The following is a 20,583-nucleotide window of genomic DNA, read 5'->3' on the forward strand; positions in this document are numbered from 1 at the left end:
CTTCGCCGGCAGATAAACATCATTTTTTTCTCCCCCAATTTCTCCAATGCTTTAGCAAAAAGTAAAAAGAACTTGGATTTCAGAATTGCCTTTCAGGAACTCAGGATATTCAAAATGCTTTACAGCCAATGAAGTACATATTGAAGTGCAGTCTCATTTGTAATGTTGGAAATGTAGCAACCAATTTACACACAGCAAGATTCCAGAATCAGAAATGTGTTAGTGGCCAGATAATCTGTTTTTTTGATGTTGGTTGAGGGATAAATATTGGCCAGGACACTGGGCAATACACCCTGTTCTTCTTCGAAATAGTGCCCTGGGATTGTTACATCCACCTGAGAGGATAGGTAGGGCTTGGTTTAATGTCTCATCCAAAAGACGGCACCTCAGACAGCACTCCCTTAGTACTGCACTGGGAATGTCAGCCTAGAAACACACGTAACTCTCTGGAGTGGGACTTGAACTCATAACCTGAGTTATGACTGATTGAAGAGTATGCTACCCACTGAGTCAAGGCTGTCACTAATGTAGCTATTGGTTAATAAATAAAACTAATTATTTGTATCCATGAAAGGTGTTTGTTTAAAACAAAATTGGTTCACCTTGCAGGAAAGAAAACCCAACTGAATGTGGCCTACACATAACCTGGTTTCCAGTGGTGTTTATCTTTTGGCGACACTGTGCAAAGGTTCATTTTGGGGACTCTACATTTTACTAGACAAAGATACGAAATAAAACCAGTGGAATCTGGCGTCAATTTTGCCCACGTACAATTCTAATCAGGTCTGTTTGCAACAAGTCGAATAAAAATAGTTGCCATACCATTGTGGGGATGTCCTTTTATGCGGTGTGTTCGGGGCCCTAACACAGGAACAGGAGGAGGCCATTCAGCCCCTCAAGCCTGTTCTGCCATTCAATTAGATCACAAATGATCTGTACTTCATTTACCTGCCTTTGTTCCATATTCCTTGATGCCCTTTACTCAACAAAAATCCATCAATCTCTCAAAAACTCTCAACTGTCCCTCAACAATATGACCTTTTGGGGGAGAGAGTTCCAGATTTCCACTGCTCTTTGTGTGAAACAGTGCTTCCTGATTTCATTCTAACTTGAAGATTATTTCCCCTTTTCTGAATTCTCCCCTCCAGAGGAAATAGTTTGTGATAGTTTAAAACCTCTGCCTCGCTGAATCCCTTTATCATTTTGAACACCCCAATTAGATCACCCCTCAGCCTTACCAACTCAGGGGAATACAAATTGTGTTTATGCAAGCTGTCCTCATTATTCAATCCTTTAAGCCCTGACTAGCTTGGGGCAATTGCACAGGTCGCACAGTACTAAACACCCTGCAGACCCTCATTTCAGAATTGACTTTTAATGACCCTGGGACTGTAACTTCTGCCAGTCACACTCAAGCCCCACTTGCAAATATTAACAAACTGCAGACAATTCCTTCCTCAAGAGCCTCGAGTTCTAATGTAATCAGTCTGATTTCTATTTGACTGTTCAGATTCTTTTGCACTAAATAAATAAAACATTCGTGCTGGAGACTTACAGCAAGCCTCTGCGAGGAGCAAATATATCTTGCTGTTTAACGGGTGAGACACTGACCAAGGTACAAGCAGTAGCACACACCTGGAAACTTAACCTGCCTTTGCTGGTTTCAGATCCTAACTGACCCAGGCATTTTCTGGGGAAGAATGCAGCTTTAAAAAAAAAAAATTTTGCTGCCAGCAGCTTCTTCGAGGGTTGCTTGGAATTTTAACTGTGCAACGCGAAATCAGGCGAACCATTTTCAAACTTGGACTAAAAAGGGGGGGGGGGGTGGAGGGGAAATGTTAAGCTGGCGACAGGATTTTTTTTTTTAAAAAAGCAAAATGTGGAGGAGGGTTTTTGATGCAAGTGGTGGTGATGTTAGATTGGGAGATGTTTGATGATGAGGGTGCGGTGCTGCTTTAACGGCTCTCTTGCTCTTTCAGGGGAGGTGCAGAGTTTGCTCCGGGCATGCGCTCATCGGCTGGGATGGAGTTCAGGGGAAAAGCGACGAGAAATCGGTGCAATTTCACCGAGGGGAATTGACAGCGGCTGGAGAGCGGCGCTCACACCCGAGCTGCTCCGCTTCGGCCCGGGCCGAGGGTCCAGCAGCGATCGCTGTTCCCTCTCTCCCGATCCCCAATTCCGAGCTGGGCAAACTGGGATCGTCATCCGCTTTGGACTCAAAAGGATTCCAGATTGCAGGCGATCGGGAGGATCGGAATCCCACTGAATGACTGGCGGCGGGAGGCAGCCCCAGCGCAGGTAAGATTCCCACCGACCGCCAGCGTTACACAGTGATCCACTCCCAACATTGTGATCCACCTCTACAGTGATCCACCCACAGCATTGTGGACCCATCCCTAGTGATCCACTCCCACTATTGCTGTCCGCCCCTACAGTGATCAACTCCCAACAGTGCAGTCCACCACCCTTACAGTGATCCACTCCCAACATTTCGATCTACCCCTACAGTGATCCACTCCCAACATTGCGATCCACCCCTACAGTGATTCACTCCTGATAATGCGACCCAACCCTACAGTGATCCACTTCCAACGTTGTGATCCATCCCTGCACTGCGATCCACTCCCTACACAGCGATCCACTCCCTGCACTGTGACCTATTCCCAACGTTACAATGTGACCCACTCCCTAGTGTAATCCACTCTCTACACAGTGAGCCACGTTCAGCGTTCCATATGATCCACTCAATACACTGTGATCCATTCCCAGTGTTGTATTGTGATCCATTCCCTGCATTGTACTGATCAATTTTTAGCCTTACACTGTGATCCATTCCCTGCATTATACTGATCCAATCTCAACATTGCACTGTGATCCACTCCCTACATGGTGATATATTCCCAGCATTATACTGATCCAGTCTCAGCATCACACTGTGATATACTCACAGTGTCACACTGCGATCCACTCCCAATGTCACACTGGGACCCACTCCCTGCACTGTGATCCACTTCCAGACTTACATGGTGATACACACTCCACGCTATTATCCATTCCTTACACTCTGAACCACCCCAGCATTACAATGTGAACCACTCCTAGTGTTATACTACAATCCACTCCTAGTGTTACACAGTGAACCACTCCCACTGTTACACTACAATCCATTCCTCGTGTTACACAGTGAACCACTCCCACTGTTACACTACAATCCATTCCTCGTGTTACACTGTGAACCACTCCCAGTGCTGCACTATGATCTACTCCTAGTGTTACACTGTGAGCCACTCCCAGTGCTACACTGTGATCTACTTCTAGTGTTACACTGTGACCCTCTCCCAATGTTACACTGTGAATCACCCCCACTGTTACACTGTGAACCACTCCCAGCATTACACTGTGATTAATTCCCGACACTGTGATCCATTCTCTGCATTATGCTGATCGATTCCCAGCATTGCATTGTGATCTACGTGCGGTATCACACTGTGATCTACTTTCAGCATCACACTGTAATTCATTCCCAACATCACACTTAGTTCTACATACAGTATCACTGTGATCTACTCCCAATATCACACTGCGATCCACTTCCAGCATTACACTGTAATCTACTTCCAATATCACGCTGTGATCCACTTCCAGCATTACACTGTGATCTACACAGTGTGATCCACTTACAGCATTACACTGTAATCCATTCCCAGCATTACCTTGTGATAAACTCACAGCATTACAATGTGAGCCACTTTCAGCATTATACAGTAATCTACTCCCATTATTACACTATGATCCACTCCCAGTGTTTTGTGTGATCCACTCCCAGTGTTAATCTTTTACCCTCTCCCAGCATTAATCTGTGACCCTCTCCCAGCGTTACTCTGTGACCTTCTCTCAGAATAAAGCATATTTTTTTCATGCTGATAATTTCCTGGGATTGATTCATGGCATATTATATTACAGTTCAATTCTCTAGTATTAATGTGCTACACATTCTGTGGGATTATTACTGGCTTGTCCTGTGGGGGTATATGCTTTTACTTTAGTTAAGCATTTGGAAATGTTGCATTATTCTGTATTTTTGTTGCCTGTTCTGATCTTCTGATCCACTAACCCACCATGCGTGTTATTTTAGTCTCCATCCAACTTCACCATCTCTCCTCCCCCTCCACTATGTGCAGTGCCATCATCTGACCAGATAACTGGATGGCAATGAAGTATGATTTGAGCGTGGTCTGTATGGAGAGTAGGAATTATGGGCACAGTCCCTTATGGTTCGCTGCCAGCTCTCTGGTATTGTACCTCCCCCTTGCTCATATGTCAGTTTAGCCATTGTCTGTCAACTGGAACACCATTTCTCACTCCACATCCAATTCCATCTTCATCCAACATTTGCACTTTCCCTGCAGGAGTTGCTGGAACACGAGTGAGAACAGGAATCCCAACTGATTGGATCCCCCCCCAACTCCTGTGTTCCCCTCCCTGCCTGAGCTCCACCCTCCCTCCTTCAGTTCCCCCTCCCTCCCTGAGATGACCTCCCCCAAGTACCCCCTTCCAGAGTTCTCCTCCCTCCATAAGATCCCTCTCCGTCCCTGAGTTCCCCCACCCCGAGTACCCCCTTGCTGAATTCCCCCTATCCCTGAGTTTCCCCTCTCCCTGAGTTACTGCTCTCTCCTGTATTGAGATCAGTCGCAACAGCCAGGCTGGGATTAGGTGGCACAACACAGTCTAATGATTGAACTTGGAATTTGGTGTCACACCGAGCAGTGCATCAGGAATAACTTACTTAACAACCAAAAAACAAGTTGGGCAAGGCATTGGATGCTCATTTTGTTCACCCTCGCAAAGTTCTTCTAGCTTTTGGAAACTATATTACACATTTTTTAAATGATTTGAATGCCAGCTAACTGGAGAAGTTGTGATACAGAGTCTGTGAAAACTGGTGACACCCAATAGTGGCATCATGTAGGCAGAGAGCGGGGTTGTTGTGTATGACTGAACAGGCTGGGGGTCTTTTCTCTAAAAAAAGAGAGGGCTGAGGGGTGAACTGATAGAAGCCTTCCAAACTACGAGAGGATTTGGTATGCTGGATGTAGGAAGGATGTTTCCACTTGTGGGGGAGACCAAAACCAGGGGCTCATCAATATAAGTAACAAATTCAATAAGGAATTCAGGAGAAATTTCTTTATCCAGAGAGTGGTGAGAATGTGAAACCCTGCGCCACATGGAGGGGTTGAGGTGAATTATATAGATGCTTTTAAGGAGAAGCTGGACAAATACATGCAAGAGAAAGGAATAGAAGGTTATGTTGCTCAGGTGAAATGAAGAAGGCTGGGAGGAAGCTCGTGTGGATCATAAACACTGGCATGGGACAAGTTTTGTGCTGTAAATACTTTGTAATTTTATGGAGATCTGCAAGAAGTTGCTAGTGGGAGCATGTGAGTGAGGGCGAGTCCTGCAGACTTCGTATTGAATATGACTCCCTCGGCCTGACCACAGCTGCCCTGCCCCTGTTTGGCTTGTGGTAAAGTAGCTTTCCACTGGCTGCTACTGCATTGCACTGAACACAAACCTCCCAGCCCCGTACCCAGCATCTGCTGATCTCAGCAGAGGAGGTACTGAGGCACTGAACGTGGCCTCAGCAGCTCTCGGTTTGGGGTTGGTAGGGGGCAGGACAGGGAACAGTGAACCCAGGACCTTGCTTCACTTCGCTCTCCCTGCGGCAAAGTGCACGTGCATGAATAGGCCAGGCTTGACCATGATGCCTCCCTTGGTGAAATATCCCAGCACCGTTATTGACTCACTGTCAGTGATCACATGAAGAGTGACCACTTCTGTGGGGTCAAGGCAATGGAGAGGGTACAGAAGAGATTTACTAGAATGGTATCCGGCAGTTAAAGTACTTTAGGATGGCCTCAGATCATGGACCCACTATAGAAATGCACATATTTCTTTCTATTTCCTAAATATTTTATAGCCAATGAAGTACTTTTGAAGCATTGTCTCTGTCATAGTGTAGGAAACACAGCAGCCAATCTGCATGCAGCAAGGTCCTCCAAATAGCAGTATTTTAACATCAAGATGGTTTTAGGGATGCTGGATGAGGGATAAATGCTGCCCACGACACCTGGAGAACTCCTCTGCCCTTCTTGGAGAGACTCCTGTTCTGTGTTAGTGGAGACTCGGTTAAATCTTTGGGTTTCCTGAGGGGTTCGGGTGGGATGGTGTGGAGGTGGATGAGTTTGTCTTATGTGGTTATGTTGTTGGTGTATACGCTTATGTCAGGTATACAGTGACAAGCTCAGCGATCCAATAATTTAACAACGTAGTGCAGTAATAAAATGGTTAAATCACATCTTTTTAATGAAGAGCACTGGCAAATGTACAAAGCTGTTCTATCCAGGCAGCCGTAGTCTGGTGCATTCCTGGGGTAGGAGCCAGCAGGCCTGTGTCTACACACAGGAGCTGAAGTCAGTGTTAACTGTGTGCAGATTGCAACAATCCTGCAGCATGAATTAGAGAGAAAAAAATTCAACTTTTTTTAAAAGCAAGATTTTTGAGAGGACAGGTCAGGGTTACTGGTCCCGATTATCAGTCTGTTAACTGCTCCTTGAATGTGCCTGTAGGTGGATTTTGGATGAGTCCAGGATGAATTTTGTCTGTGATTCCTCTCTCTGCCAAATAGTCAGCTGACTAATTGTCTGGGTTGACATATGAAGAATGGTTCCTTAGTCAAGTGCAGCTGGCCTCTGGGTCTATGGAGCCCTGGCATGTGGCGACACTGTCAGAAAGACTGGAGAGCTATCGTTATTTACCTATATGTTTAAGGATGTGCTCACAGTTGAGGTGATTGAATCAAGCCACCCCCACATCGAGGTGGGCTGTGCGAGTGGGAGTGGTTGGCATAGCTCATGATCACAGATTACTTGCTTTTAGAAAATGAAATCTTCAAATTGAAATAGAATACTTTCCAAGCTATTGCTCACAGTGGGTTGGAGAATATGGTAGAAACTATATGGAAACATGCAGGAGGTTGCCATTTGGCCCCTTGAGTCTTTTCTGCTGTTGGCTGATCTGTGCCTAGACTCTATCTGCTTTTTCTCAATATCCTTTATACCCTTATCTAAGAAAATCTGTCAAACACTGTCTTGAAAATTTCGATTGACCTACAACCTTTTGGTGAGTGAGTTCCAGATTTCCACCACCGTGTGTGTGGAAAAATTGCTTCCTGATTTAACCCCTGAATGACCTAGCTCTAATGTCAAAATTATACCTTCCTGTTCTGGACTATCCCACTAGGGGAAATTGTTTTTCTGTATCTTTCCTGTTGAATCCTTTTAACATTTCAAACACTTCAAGCAGATCACCCCTCAACCTTCTAAACTCAAGGGAGTCCAAACTAAGATTGTGCAACCTGTCCTCATAATTTAAGCTTTTAAACCTTGGTCATAGTCTAGTGAATCTGCCCTGTATCCTCTCCAGGGCCAATACAAGTTGCTGTGCTCAGAACTGAATGCTGTCACTCCTAGGCTGATCAAGGAGCCCACGTACTTGTGGGTCTGACCAAGGCTCTGTATTAACTAAAGCATCACTCCCTCAGTCTCCCCTTGATTATAAAATATATGGTATACATTTGAGAGTGAAGTGAGCAGATAATGGTGTTTCTTGATTGACTCCGTGGTTCAGTGAGGATTGTAGGAGAGCGTACCAGGAACATAGGACTTAGGAGCAGGAGTAGGCCATTCAACTCTCGTGTCTGCTCCACCATTCAATAAGATCATGGCTGACCTGATTGTAGCCTCAACTCCACTTTCCTGTCTGCCGCCTAAACCCTTGACTCCCTTGTCTATGAAAAATCTGTCTAACTCAACCTTGAATAAATTCAACGATTCAGCCTCCCTTGCTTTCTGGGGAAGAGAATTCCATAGACTAACAAACCCACAGAGGGAAAAATATTCTCCTAATCTCCGTCTTATTTTTAAATTGTGTCCTCTAGTTCAAGTCTCCCCCACAAGAGGAAACATCTTTACAGTATCCACCCTATCAAGCCCCCTCAAGATCTTATATGTTTCAATAAGGTCACCTGTCATCTTTCTAAACTCCAATGGGTAAAAGCCCAAGCTTTCTTCATAAGATAAACCCTTCATCCCAGGAACGAGTGAAGTTATTTATTTATTCTTCCAAGGGATGTGGGTGTTGATGGCTAGGCAAGTATTTGTTGCCCATCCCAAATTTCCCTTGAACTGAGTGGCTTGCTAGGCCATTTCAGAGGGTAGATAAGAGTCAACTACATTTCTGTGGATCTGGAGTCACATGTAGACAAGACCAGGTAAGGATGGCAGATTTCCTTCTCTAAAGGGACATCAGTGAACCAGATGGTTTTGCTGGGACTAGCTTTCAATTCCAGATTTTATTTATTGAATTTAAATCCCACTAGCTGCCAAGGTGGGATCTGAGCCTGTGACCACAGAGCATTAGCCTGGGCCTCTGGATTACTAGTCCAGTGACATTACCACTACACCACCATCTCCCTGTGTTTTGAGTGAACCTTCTCTGAACTGCTTCTAATGCAATTATATTCTTTTTCAAATAAAGAGAACAAAACTGTGCCCAGTACTCCAGATGTAGTCTCACCAAGGCCCTGTACAGCTGCAGTAAAACTTCTCTACTTTTATATTCCATTCCCCTTGTAATAAACACCAACATTCCATTTGCCTTCCTAATCACTTGCTGTTCCTGCATACATTCTGTTTGTGATTCATGCATCAGGACACCCAGATCCCTATGTAGCAGTACCAGACATACCTAAAAATGAGGTGCCATCCTAATGAAGCTACAATGTGGGACTAGTTGCATGCTGAAGTGTGGAGGCAGCATGCTATAGACAGAACTAAGCGATCCCATAACCAACACAATCAGATCAAAGCCCTGCAGTTCTGCCACACGCAATCATAAATAATGGTGGACAATTAAACAACTAACGAGAGGAGTAGGCTCCACAAACATCCCCATCCTTAATGATGGGGAGCCCAGCATGTCAATGAAAAAGACAAGGCTGAAGTATTGCAATCATCTTCAGCCAAAGTGCCGAGTGGATAATCCATCTTGGTCTCCTCCTGAAATCCCCACGATTACAGATGCCAGTCTTCAGCAAATTCGGTTCACTCCATGTGATATCAAGAAATTGCTGAATGTACTGGCTATGGGCCTTGACAACATCCCTACTGTAATATTGAAGACTTGTGCTCCAGACCTGGCGCAACATTAGCCAAATTGTTCCAGTGCAACTACAACACTGGCATCTACCTAGCAACATGGAAAATTGCTCAGGAATGTCCTCTCCACAAAAATCAGGACAAGTCCAATCTGGCCAATTACTGCCTGATCAATCAGTTCTTGATCTTCAGCAAAGTGATGGAAAGGATTGTTGACAGTGCTATCAAGCGGTACTTACTCAGCAACAACCTACTCACTGACACTCAGTTTGGGTTCCACCAGGGCCACCTGGCTCCAGAATTCGTTACAGCCTTGGCTCAAACATGGACAAAAGAGCTGAATTCAAAAGGTGAGGTGAGAGATGAGGTGAGTGACTGTCCTTGACATCAAGGCAGCATTTGACTGCATTTAGCATCAAGGAGCCTTAGCAAAGTTGAAGTCAATGGGAATCAGGGTGAAAGCTCTCCAGTCATTGGAGTCATACCTAAAACAAAGAAAGATGGTTGTGGCTGTTGCAGGCCAATCACCTCAGTCCCAGGACATCACTGCAGGAATTCCTCAGGGCCCAACCACCTTTAGCTGCTTCGTCAATGACCTTACCTTCACCATAAGGTCAGAAGTGGGGATGTTTGCTGATAGTTGTACAAGGTGCGATATCATTCACAACTTATCAGATATTGAAGCAGTCAATGCTCACATACAGCAAGACCTGGACAAAATTCAGACTTGGGATGAAAACTGGGGAGTAACATTTACGCCATACAAGTGCCAGGTGATGACCATCTCTAACAAGAGGGAATCTAACCATCTCCCCTTGTCAGTCAATGGCATTACCATTGCTGAATCCCCATTATCAACATCCTGAGGTTACCATTGATCAGAAACAACTGGACCAGGCCCATAAATACTGTGGCTACATTAGCTGATTAAAGGCTGGGAATTCTGTGGAGAGTAACTCACCTCCTGGTTCTCCAAAACCTGTCATCCATCTACAAGGCATAAGTCAGGAGTGTGATGGAATAATCTCCACTTGCCTGGATGAGTGCAGCTTCAACAGCACTCAAAAAGCTTGACATCATCCAGGACAAAGCAACCCTCTTAACTGGCACCCCAGCCACCATTTTAAACATTCACTCTCTCCATCACCAGGGCACATTAGCAGCAGTGTGTAACATCTACAAGATGTATTGCAGCAACTTTCCAGGCCTCCTTTGACAATACTTTTCATGACCCCTTACTACCTACAAGGACATGGGCTGCAGATGCATGGGAACATCCCCACCTCCAACTTCCCCTCCAAGCCACTCACCATCCTGACCTGAAACTATATCACAGTCTGTCACTGTTGCTCGGTCAAGAATGTGGAACTCCTCCCCAACAGCATTGTGGGTGTGCCTACACCAGGCTGACTGCAAACAATTCAAGAAGTTGGCCCACCATCACTTTCTCAAGGGCAATTAGGAATGGGCAAGTGACACTCACATCCTAAGAATGAAAAAAACAGCTGCTTTGTATCATGTCATTGTATAAGGGTTAGATGTAGCTGTGGCCTTGTTTGTTTAACACTGCAAGACCTGATTATTGAGAATCGGAATGCTGAAGTCAGCTAGAGGTTATTTGCTGCTGGACCAGACTGGGGCAAGTCTGCAGAATGGGAACTGGTTGCAAACTTCTGATCTTGGTTCAGTTCAGTGTTGTCTGGTACATTAGCCATTAACCACATGTGGACTAATTGGGAATCCAGATGTGATGATTTGCATTTTTGATCAGTGAATAATGAATAAGTAACAGACACCATCATGGGGCCTGTAATCTCAACCTCCATTCACACAGCGTATGCACCTGAACTTTAACCTCTCTGTGTGTTTGTTGGTAAAATGGTGAGACGGAAAGCAGACAGTGAGAGTGTTTATGATTGTTGTGGCCGGTTTACTTCCTTGGTCACTGACTGGTGGCAGATGTTTTCTGAGTAAATGTCCAGATGTGAGGAACCTTTTCCTCTATTGTGTGTGAGGGGTTTTCTACTGAAATTAGTGCCTGTGGTTAAAATGGTGTGGTCGCAGCATACCTGGAACTAGTCAGTGATTCCTATTGGATGACAAATGGTTACGTTTCATTTTTCTTTTTTTATACTTTTGATATTTTGAACTGTGACGTTGCAAAATTTTGTACTCGCAGATACCCCATGATATTTCTTACAGTAATCAGATGTTGTGCTGGTTTATACTCACAGGAGCATAATATATTAATATGGACTGTATAATGTATTGTGTTGCTAAAGTACTTTTAAGGCCACAAAGTACAAATAAGCACTGTGTGAGGCCAGCGTTAAAGGAAGAAAGAATCTATATAGCATCTTGTGCTTCACATCAGAGGAATTATTTTTTGAAAGGCATTCACTGTTATTATGTGGTAAATGTCTACACAGCAAGATCCCACAAAAAAACCAACTGGAATAAATGGATAGAGCCATGGGATCTTTCACAGCCACCCGTGAGGACAGACTGGTCGATGGTTCAACTTCCAGCTGTGTTTGACGCTGTTCACACTTGGCAGTGCACTGGTTAACTGAGCTCCCAGGAGCAGGATTTTAAAAAAGCACAATAATGACCAACTTAATCTTTATTAGAGTGCGTGGGCAATCTATTCAAGTTTGTGGTCCCTTTAATTTTTTTTTTTGTGAGGCTGCGCAAGCATGGTGCCTTAAAGGGGCCAACTTTTTCCCGGCCTGTGCAGGGACTTTCCCACAGCCACAGAGTTTAGAGGGAACTTTGATAATGAGTCTTTTATTTTGAAGAAGAGCAGGCAAGCTTTTCCCCAATGTCCTGGGCAACATTAAACCCTCAGCAAATATGAGAAAACAGATTATCTGGTCATTATCAAATTGCTGTTTGTGGGAGCTTGCTGTGCGCAAATTGGCTGCCGCATTTCCTACATCACAGCAGAGACCTTGCTTCAAAAAATACTTAATTAGCTGTAATGCACTTCGGGTCAACCTGAGGTTGTGAAAGCGCCGTGGAAATGTTAAGTCTTTCTTTCGGGAAGCAGAGGCTGTCTTGTCAAAGTGAACTAGTCATCACTGTTGAAAACAGACTTGCAGCCAAGGCCTTGAACAGGTACCTACTTCAAACCAGCTGTGATCGAGACTTCTTTTCCGTGTGTGAGAGATTTTTTTTTTGTGAGTAGCCCAGCGTTGAACTGAGGCCCTTTTCCGCTCCTGTTAATTAAATCCTTTTGGATGTGGAAGGAGCTGTGTCCTGGAATGGGCCAATATGTCGCTGCCTTGGGGGAGATGAAAGGGACCCTCTGTTGGGAGGAGCCACCCTGCCCAGCTGAACACATAGCAGTGCAAACCTCAGTGTTTATTCTGTGCCTTTGCCACAGGGCTAGACAAACCCAGCAGCACACTCACATGTGCTGGTAAATTATTGTATGCACTCAGACTGGAGCAAGCGCCACATCTGAACCAAGGACTCTGCAAATAAAGGAATCCATTACACAGAAACAATGTTACTGGGCAGTGATAAAATGCAGAGCATGTTGGCTATTTAACAGTCCATTCACATTTGGTATATTTCAGGATTGTCTGCAGTAGGGTTAGAAAGCCTATGTGTGTCTATGTATTGCAAACTGGGATTACCAGCCCTCCAATCCATGTGTGCTCCAGATTGTGCCACGCTGGCTCCACGCTATTAGGTTTTTTATCATCTTGTCTCATAACTGTTTACATAGGAACAGGAGCAGGTCATTCAGCCCCTCAAGCCTTTACATAGGAATAGGAGGACGCCCTTCAATCCTTCAGACCTATTACATAGGAACAGGAGGAGGCCATTCAGCCCCTCAAGTGTATTGCATAGGAACAGAAGGAGGCCATTCAGCCCCTCAGGCCTGTTACATAGGAACAGAAGGAGGCCATTCATGCCCTTGAGCCTGTCACATAGGATTAGGAGGCCATTCAGCCCCTCAGACTTGTTCCCCATCGTTAGAGCATTGTTGATCTGTATCTCAACTCCATCTATACTCCTTAATTTTGAATCCCTTAATAACTTTATCTAACAAATATCTATCAATCTGAGGTTTGAATTTTTCAACCTACACACCCTTCCTGCCAAGCCTCAACAGCTCTTTGCAGGTGAGAATTCCAGATTTCAGTTGGCATCTTTTTGTCAAGTCTAAACCTGGACAGTGGGCAGGGTAAGTGTGCACCAGGAAGTGGGATAACACTGCTGTCCTAGTGTGGGACGGAACCATACAGAGCAGGAATATCCCAGATGCAACCTTGTCCCCGGGTCAGCTTATCTTGGCTGGCTCAGAGTTTAGGGCTATACAGGTGACTTCAAATTTCCTTGACACAGGAGAGAATTTAAAAAAAAGTATTTATGCACTGACCCATATTGGAGAATCTGGACGCACATTACATGATGTCAGAATCAACCTAAGCATTGGTAGTTCCCTAGAGGAGGAGGTATGGAGACTGGTGACCAAAGGCTTAGTCAAAGAGGCGGGTTTTAAGCAAACATCATGAAGGAGGGGAGGGAAGTGGAGAAGCGGAGCAGATAGGGAGGGAATTCCAGAGTGTGGGGCTTAGGTCCTCTTACTGATTGAAAGAATGCTAACATTGTTCGCTATGCAATGGTTAACAATTGAAGTCCATCAAAAATGATTCCCAGAATGTTCCTCGACTGAACTCACTGACTCCTCATTGGAATTTGGTTCCGACTGTACCCTCAGGTACTTGATCCAATTCGCCAGTTTTCACCAGCATATCCTATAGGACATTTGACCAATGGGGTGGGGAAGGGGGATATTACAGTTGATATCCACTCATGTACACACAGCAGGAAGGGTCAGTGGAAAGTGATCAGGAGCAAAACCCTGGCTATCAGCTTTCACTTCTCTCCTTGCCCAGTTTGGTGGCTGTATGACAGTTGCACCTCCTCCCAGTTCAAGGCTGAACTCTAAATTTGCTCCACTCTCCTCCCAACCCCAACCCCCTCCATAGGGACCAAACCTTCCAAGTGATTATATTTGTGAAGAATGATACAATTATGCCCTTTTTAATGTAAAGCCTGCAAGAGTTTGAATTGAAAGTGTCTCTAAAGCCCTGAGCTGGTGAAATTCTGGTGGCTGTGACTCCTGCTGACACACTCTCCGGTCTGAATCTTGAGTCAGATTTTCATCGTGGAGGTGGGAATCAGGAGTCGGGAATTATTCCAACATCGCGATCCCACATCTGTCCCGGCAGGTGAGATTTTAATCTCTTGGCTGGCGGAAATCTTGGAACCAGGCCCGAGGCGGAGACGGAGGCGGAGACGGAGGTGAAGTCGGAGGTGGGCCTTCGCTGAAACAGCCAGGTTAAAAGATCTGCCTCCATTCCCAGATACACTGGCCCAGTTCTTCAGTTCTTAGTATAAAGCCCCCTACACCCTCACCCCTTAGCCCCCCTCACCCCTTTATCTCCCTCAACCCTTTAACCCCCTTTACCCGCCTAATCCATTCACCCAGTATCTACTTCACAAACAGACCTCACAAGGCCTATAATAATATATAGCATTAGTTGGAAAGCTCATTCAATCTGTCAAAGTAAAAAAAAAATCCTCTTGAATAGGCACTAAAAAATACTCTTCAGAAGCTCATAAATATGTCAAAATAACAAACATCACTTGAACAGGCATTTTAAAAACAATTATCTTCTTCAAAACCTCATTAATTTGTCAAAGTCATCAAACTCACATTCCCCGGGACAGGCGAGTAAACGAATCCTGCAGTACAGAATCCATTAGCACTTCTGAAGGCAGCCAGGCCATCAGCTCACATTCTCCAGGCCAGCTGAATAAATAAACTCTGTACAACAAAATCTATTAGTGCTTTTGAAGGCAGCCAAAAGTCGTACATCTGTCAAAGCTTTCAAACATGTGGCTGACCTTTTCTGAAGAGAATGAATGAAAGCAATGGGGAGAGTTTAAACAATTAGTTCTGGATTTCACACAGGGCCACCTTTTCAATATTGTACAATGCAGAATAGCACTTTATCCAATGGATAATCTGTTCTAATGCGCCTGAAGACTTTTCCACTTTTACAATGCTGTTCTTTCACTTGACAGCTTGCCAGTTGTCAGAAGTAACAACTTGGCAACCACATTATTTAATGGTCACTTTACCTTCTCCAATCACAGCACTGTCATCATTCACTTTAGTAAACACAGATATAACTCGGTTCCAGAAGCTCAAGATGAACTGTAAAGGAAGTTGTTGTGATATTGTATGTATGCCAGTGCAGACAATGACATGCACTTTTAAGAAGTCGCATAGTGACATCACTGTGACATCACCGTGTGTGAGGCTGGAGTATAAAAGTGTAACTTCCATGTTAGATGCTCACTATTGCCTGTGCTCTCCATTGCAGATTCTCACTACTGCTTGTGGCCCGGTATTGACAAGACTCTATGTACATCTTATGAGTCAGGTATATAGTCAAGTAATCAGCCTATGTAACTGTTAGGACCCAGGCCAGATCAAGGCCTCTGCAGAGCAATATATAGTTGTTGCTAGTAATAAACTTCAGATACTTGTGTTCAACCAGATCCCTCATCAGCCTCAATATCTTACTTAGTATAGACGGCATAGAGAGAGATTCCTTGAGGTGTACATTGAGATCCTCCACATATACAGTGGCAGCAGACTGCAACATATCACGTCAGAGATAGCACCATTTTTACTCACCTTTTATACGCTTCCTGCCTCCAGTCCATGGTTCAAACTGCATTCCGTGGTGTGATTTAGGAAGGTTTCCAAAATGTGGCTACTTTGATGAAAATTGCAGAAGCTCTGAAATGCCACTTCTAGAATGGTGCCGGTAACTCCTACATCACAGCGTGTGGGGTGGGGAAGGTGGGGAAGGTGGGGTTCCCAACCGAACCTCTTTTCTGTGCTGGTGAAAATGGCCAACGCTAGAAATGGGGGCAGGACTTTCGGATCCACACTGCAGCCGCCACTTTATTTTTTCACCCAACCCCATTTAGTCCCAAGTTAGACCATGAAAATCTGGCCCCTTCTCTCTCAGGCTCAGCATTAACTTTTTGAAACTATTCTGGTGGAGAGTCCAGACTGCAAATATTTTTTATTTAATGATTATTAACGATTGAGAGAAGACAAAGTGTGCACTTTATTTACAAAAGAAACATAAACTTTGCTTAGGGGCATCATACACACATACCTGAGTGTGTGTGTGTCTGCCCCTGTATATGTGTTGGTGTCTGTCTGTGTCTGTCTCTCTCCTTATATGTGTGTTAGTATATTCATGTGTCTCTGTCCCTATATGTTTGTTGGTGTCTGGCCCTATACGTGCATGCCTTTTTGTGTGTGATTGTACATTTGTCAGTGTTTGTCCCTTTATATCTGCGTATATCATTGTACATGTGTGTGTCTACATGCCCATTAATTTGTGTGTGTGTGTGTGTGTGTGTGTGTCCCTTATAATTTTAGAACAAACAGTGAGTACAAGCATAAGGTTGGAACAGGGGATCAAGATGGGGTAGGGAAAAGCTGAGGGTCATCTGTGTGTTGGGGTTCAAAGAGTCTTTGGCTACCTTGCCTCCCATATTCTGCTGCTCAGCCCTCCTTACCTTAAAACCCACCCTCTTTGACCACTTCTCATAACTCCTTGTCCCAATCCTGTCATGGGACCTTTTTCCGCTCTAAAGCCGCTTTATTCGGTGCAGGTTGGAGCAAGATTCAAGTTTGAAAAGAGAGAGACGGATCCCAAATCTGTTTAAACACCTGGAGCCATGTTTATTTTTTGAGAGTGAGATATCTCAGAACTGGAGCATTGCTGAGTGAGCCTGATTGCTCTATGAGATGGGATATCAGGGTTGCTTCAGAGAGATTTCTGCTCACGCTTGAAGCACAGTGTGAAGAGCTCTCCTGAAAGGGTTTACACCATCCAGCTGTAGTGGGAACTGCACGACCCTGTGCCCCAGTTCAAGCAAGAGGCCAGGTAGTTAGTGATTCAGCCGTTCATTGCTGCAAGGCACTGGTTGCTGAATTCCTGAGTGTCTGGACTGGTTGGATCAGTGCCATTTACAAGGTAAGCCGGAGAGATCTGCAGCCATTAGATTTTCTCCCCTGCTTTTTAGCTTCTACATGTCCCTTGGGGATGTGAGCTTAATTTCCAGTCACTTACTTTGTCGTTTATTTTTACAAATTTTTTACTAATTGCTTTCTTTCACCCCCCCCGACCCCCCTCCCATCTTGTGGAAAATGCCTGTGCTTCTCTTGCACAATATTTCTCCGGGGAAGAGAGAGGTGGTGGGGGGAGCTTGGCTATTGCTGAGTGAGGCTGGGCTCTGACTGTGTGGAAACAGAACTTCCTGTTTGCCAGCTCCCAGTTTAGAAACTGAAAGAATTCACCATTCATGGATTACTCTCCGGCCTCCCCTCTCAGCAGACAGGCTGCCTGCGATCCCAGAGCTCCTTTGTCTCTCACCATACTTGTAAAAGGCTTGTATTTATAATTTTTAATCCCACCCCTACCCCTTCTGCCACTATCTGATGGGATTGCCAACTCTCCAGGATCATCCTGGAGTGTTCTGATGCTACAGAAAAAGAAGGAAGACTCACATTTATGTTTCCTGACCACTAGACATCTCAAAGCTCTTTTACAGCCAATGAAATGTTGTAATGTTGCAATGCAGGAAACACAGCAGTCAATTTATGCACAGCAAGCTCCCACAAATAGCAATGTGATAATGGCCAGATGATCTGTTTTTTGTGATGTTGATTGGCCAGGACACCGGGTTAACTCCACTACTCTTCTTCGAAATGGTGCCATAATATCTTTTATATCCACCTGAGCAGGCAAATGGGGCCTTGGTTTAACGTCTCATCCGAAATACAACGGGCGGGATTTTCCGCACCCGCCCGCCGCCGGGATCTTCCAGTCCCGCCGCAAGTCAATGGACTTCTGGCTGGGGCACCGCCTTGCCCGTGGCGGGTCCCACCCTCAACGGGGCCAGAAAATCCCGGCCAACATCTCCGACAGTGCAGCGAGTGTCAGCATGAATTTTTGTGCTCAAGCACTAGACTCCCCGAAGAAAAATGATTGGGGCATGATAAATACTCCTTTTAAATTTTTGTTTATGAATTATAAAAGTATTGGAGATGGAAGGAAAGGCTCTTCACTGACAATAAAGAATCATCCAGTTGAGTAAAGGAGTCTGTTCATTTTCCAATTGGTGGGGCAAGGCAGGGCACCATGAGGATGGAGAACCAGTGGCGGGAGTGAGGCGTGGGGCTCCCCTCAGGTGTCCAATGAGCATGATGTCGGGGAGGAGGCTTTGAGAGGACGGGATGTTTGGGTGACTGGTGGCGGGAATGTAGGGGTGGGCTTGGCTCTGTGAGCACGGGTGTGTTGAATGCCCAGTGGTGGGAGTGTGGGGTGGGACTCTTTGAGGATGGGCAGTTTGGACAACTACTGGAGGGAGCGTGGGGGTGGAGCCATTGTTACCAAGGTTACCAAGATAGGGAGGGTATGAGGCCATGGAGGAATTTGAAAACAAGGATGAGAATTTTAAAATTGAGGTTTGGCCGGACATGGATCAAAACAGGTCATTGATCACAGGAGTGATGAGTGAACGGGACTTAGTATGAGTTACAACACAAGCAGGAGAGTTTTGGATGATCTCACATTTACAAGAGATGGAAAGTAGAAGGAATGCACTGGAATAGTCGAATCTGTAAGTAACAAAGGCATGTGAGGTTTTACACAACAGAGGGGCTGAGGCAGGAGCAGAGACAGGCAATGGTACATAGATGGACATAGGTGGTCTTGATGCTAGAGTAGATACAGGAGTCAGAAGGTCAGCTCCGGGCCAAATAGGACACGGAGATTGTGAACATTCTGGTTTAACCTGAGACAGTGACCAGTTTAGCTCAGATTAAAGAATGAACATGTGAATAGTCAATGTGAATGGTAGTACAGAGCTTGAGTATTGCTGAAAAAAGAAACATGTCGAAGCTTTTCATCTTGCACTCGTCAGGACACTTTGCAAGAATAACAATATAAGGGGAAAACAACAATTTATACTGTATGAGAAGAGGGTGCTGATTGGTTGGCAAGTGGACTCTGATTGGTAGACAATACTTGGCAGTTAACCATCAGTTACCATCACTGCTGCATTCTCCATGGCTACGCCCCTACCAATCAGAGTCCACTTGGCAACTAATTAGCGCTCTCTTCTTATACAATATAAATTGTTGTTTTCCCCTTAAATTGGTATTCTTGCGAAGTGTCCTGATGAGTGCAAAACAAAAAACTTCCACAGGTCTTTTTTTTCAGCAATACTCAAAAGAACACATGGTTGTTCTGGGGGTCTGTGCCTCAGCAACATATACTACGTGGTGTATTGGCCTAGGGGCACGATATTTCTGCTCTTCTTGTATGTTTAAAAGAAATAAATTGGAGATTGTCACCGAGTCACTACAGCACAGAAGAAGGCCATTATGCCCATTGAGCCCATGCTGGCCCATGGACCCAGTTTGTATCTGGTGATTAGGAAATTTTACCTAAGGGATATTTAACCAAATTAACCATAATTTGACCCTCTCCCTGCCACAAATTCCAATGGCTCAGAGCATCAATCCAATGAAGTGTTGAACTATACAGACGGGGAGAGTTTCAGGCGCTGTCCCAGGTTTGTGTTGAAGCTATCAGATCCCTGCAGTTGGCATCAACTCCCTTAAGGTGGGGGAGGAGAAAAAGCAGCCTGGTCTCCTGCTCCCAATCACCAACCAGTGACCCCAGCCTGGAGTGAGTGCATATGTCAAGGTGGGATTGGAGTTTAGATGTGAAGCCACCTGCAGTTGAATAACCTGTTGACACTCAGCCTTAAGGCTCACAAATGAATAAAGCTCCTTAGGTGCCGGGGATACCAGGGAAGTTACATCTCTGTAGGGGAGAAAATTAGTGGTGAATAACTGTGATGGGTAGAGATTGACGGAGGAGGGGGAGGTTACAGTGAAATATTCACATTAACATGAGCATGAAAAGGTTAATCCAACTTGATACCCCCATCTCCCCCAGCAAAAAGAAACTTTCCCTGGCCAGTGCAATTCTTGCCTTGTATTAACTATTGTGCGTCTCCATAGATTGTTTAAATTAGGAACCTGGGCCTACACATTCCTGCAGGAAATTTATCTTTGATAATTAAAAATATCTTTCCTCTTGTACTTTGCCTTCCCTCCAGCCCCACCTCCCTCACCCTGCTCCCTTGCTGCCCCATACCATCACTGCCTCTACCCCGCCTGCCCCCATCCCACTCACCATCCCCCTCCCTTACCTCCCGCTCCCTTGTCTCCGCTGTCCCTCAT

The 20,583-nt window shown here is 45.1% G+C and overlaps 1 protein-coding gene across 4 annotated transcripts in view; it reads left to right on the top strand.

The window, feature by feature from the left end:
- The first annotated feature begins 1,991 nt into the window (after positions 1-1,991).
- The window catches only part of glis2b (GLIS family zinc finger 2b), a 57,412-nt gene continuing 38,820 nt past the window's right edge, over positions 1,992-20,583 (top strand). For 2 of the 4 annotated variants that reach the window (XM_078558777.1, XM_078558776.1), the window contains exon 1: positions 1,992-2,298. The gene's annotated coding sequence lies outside the window, so the exon portion shown is untranslated. Of the gene's footprint in view, positions 2,299-15,636; positions 15,683-17,177; positions 17,303-20,583 lie in introns of those variants that run through there. The other 2 variants (XM_078558779.1, XM_078558778.1) reach the window with 2 other exon arrangements.

The sequence above is a fragment of the Cetorhinus maximus genome, chromosome 15, assembly GCF_964194155.1.
Source record: "Cetorhinus maximus chromosome 15, sCetMax3.hap1.1, whole genome shotgun sequence".
NCBI lineage: Eukaryota > Metazoa > Chordata > Chondrichthyes > Lamniformes > Cetorhinidae > Cetorhinus > Cetorhinus maximus.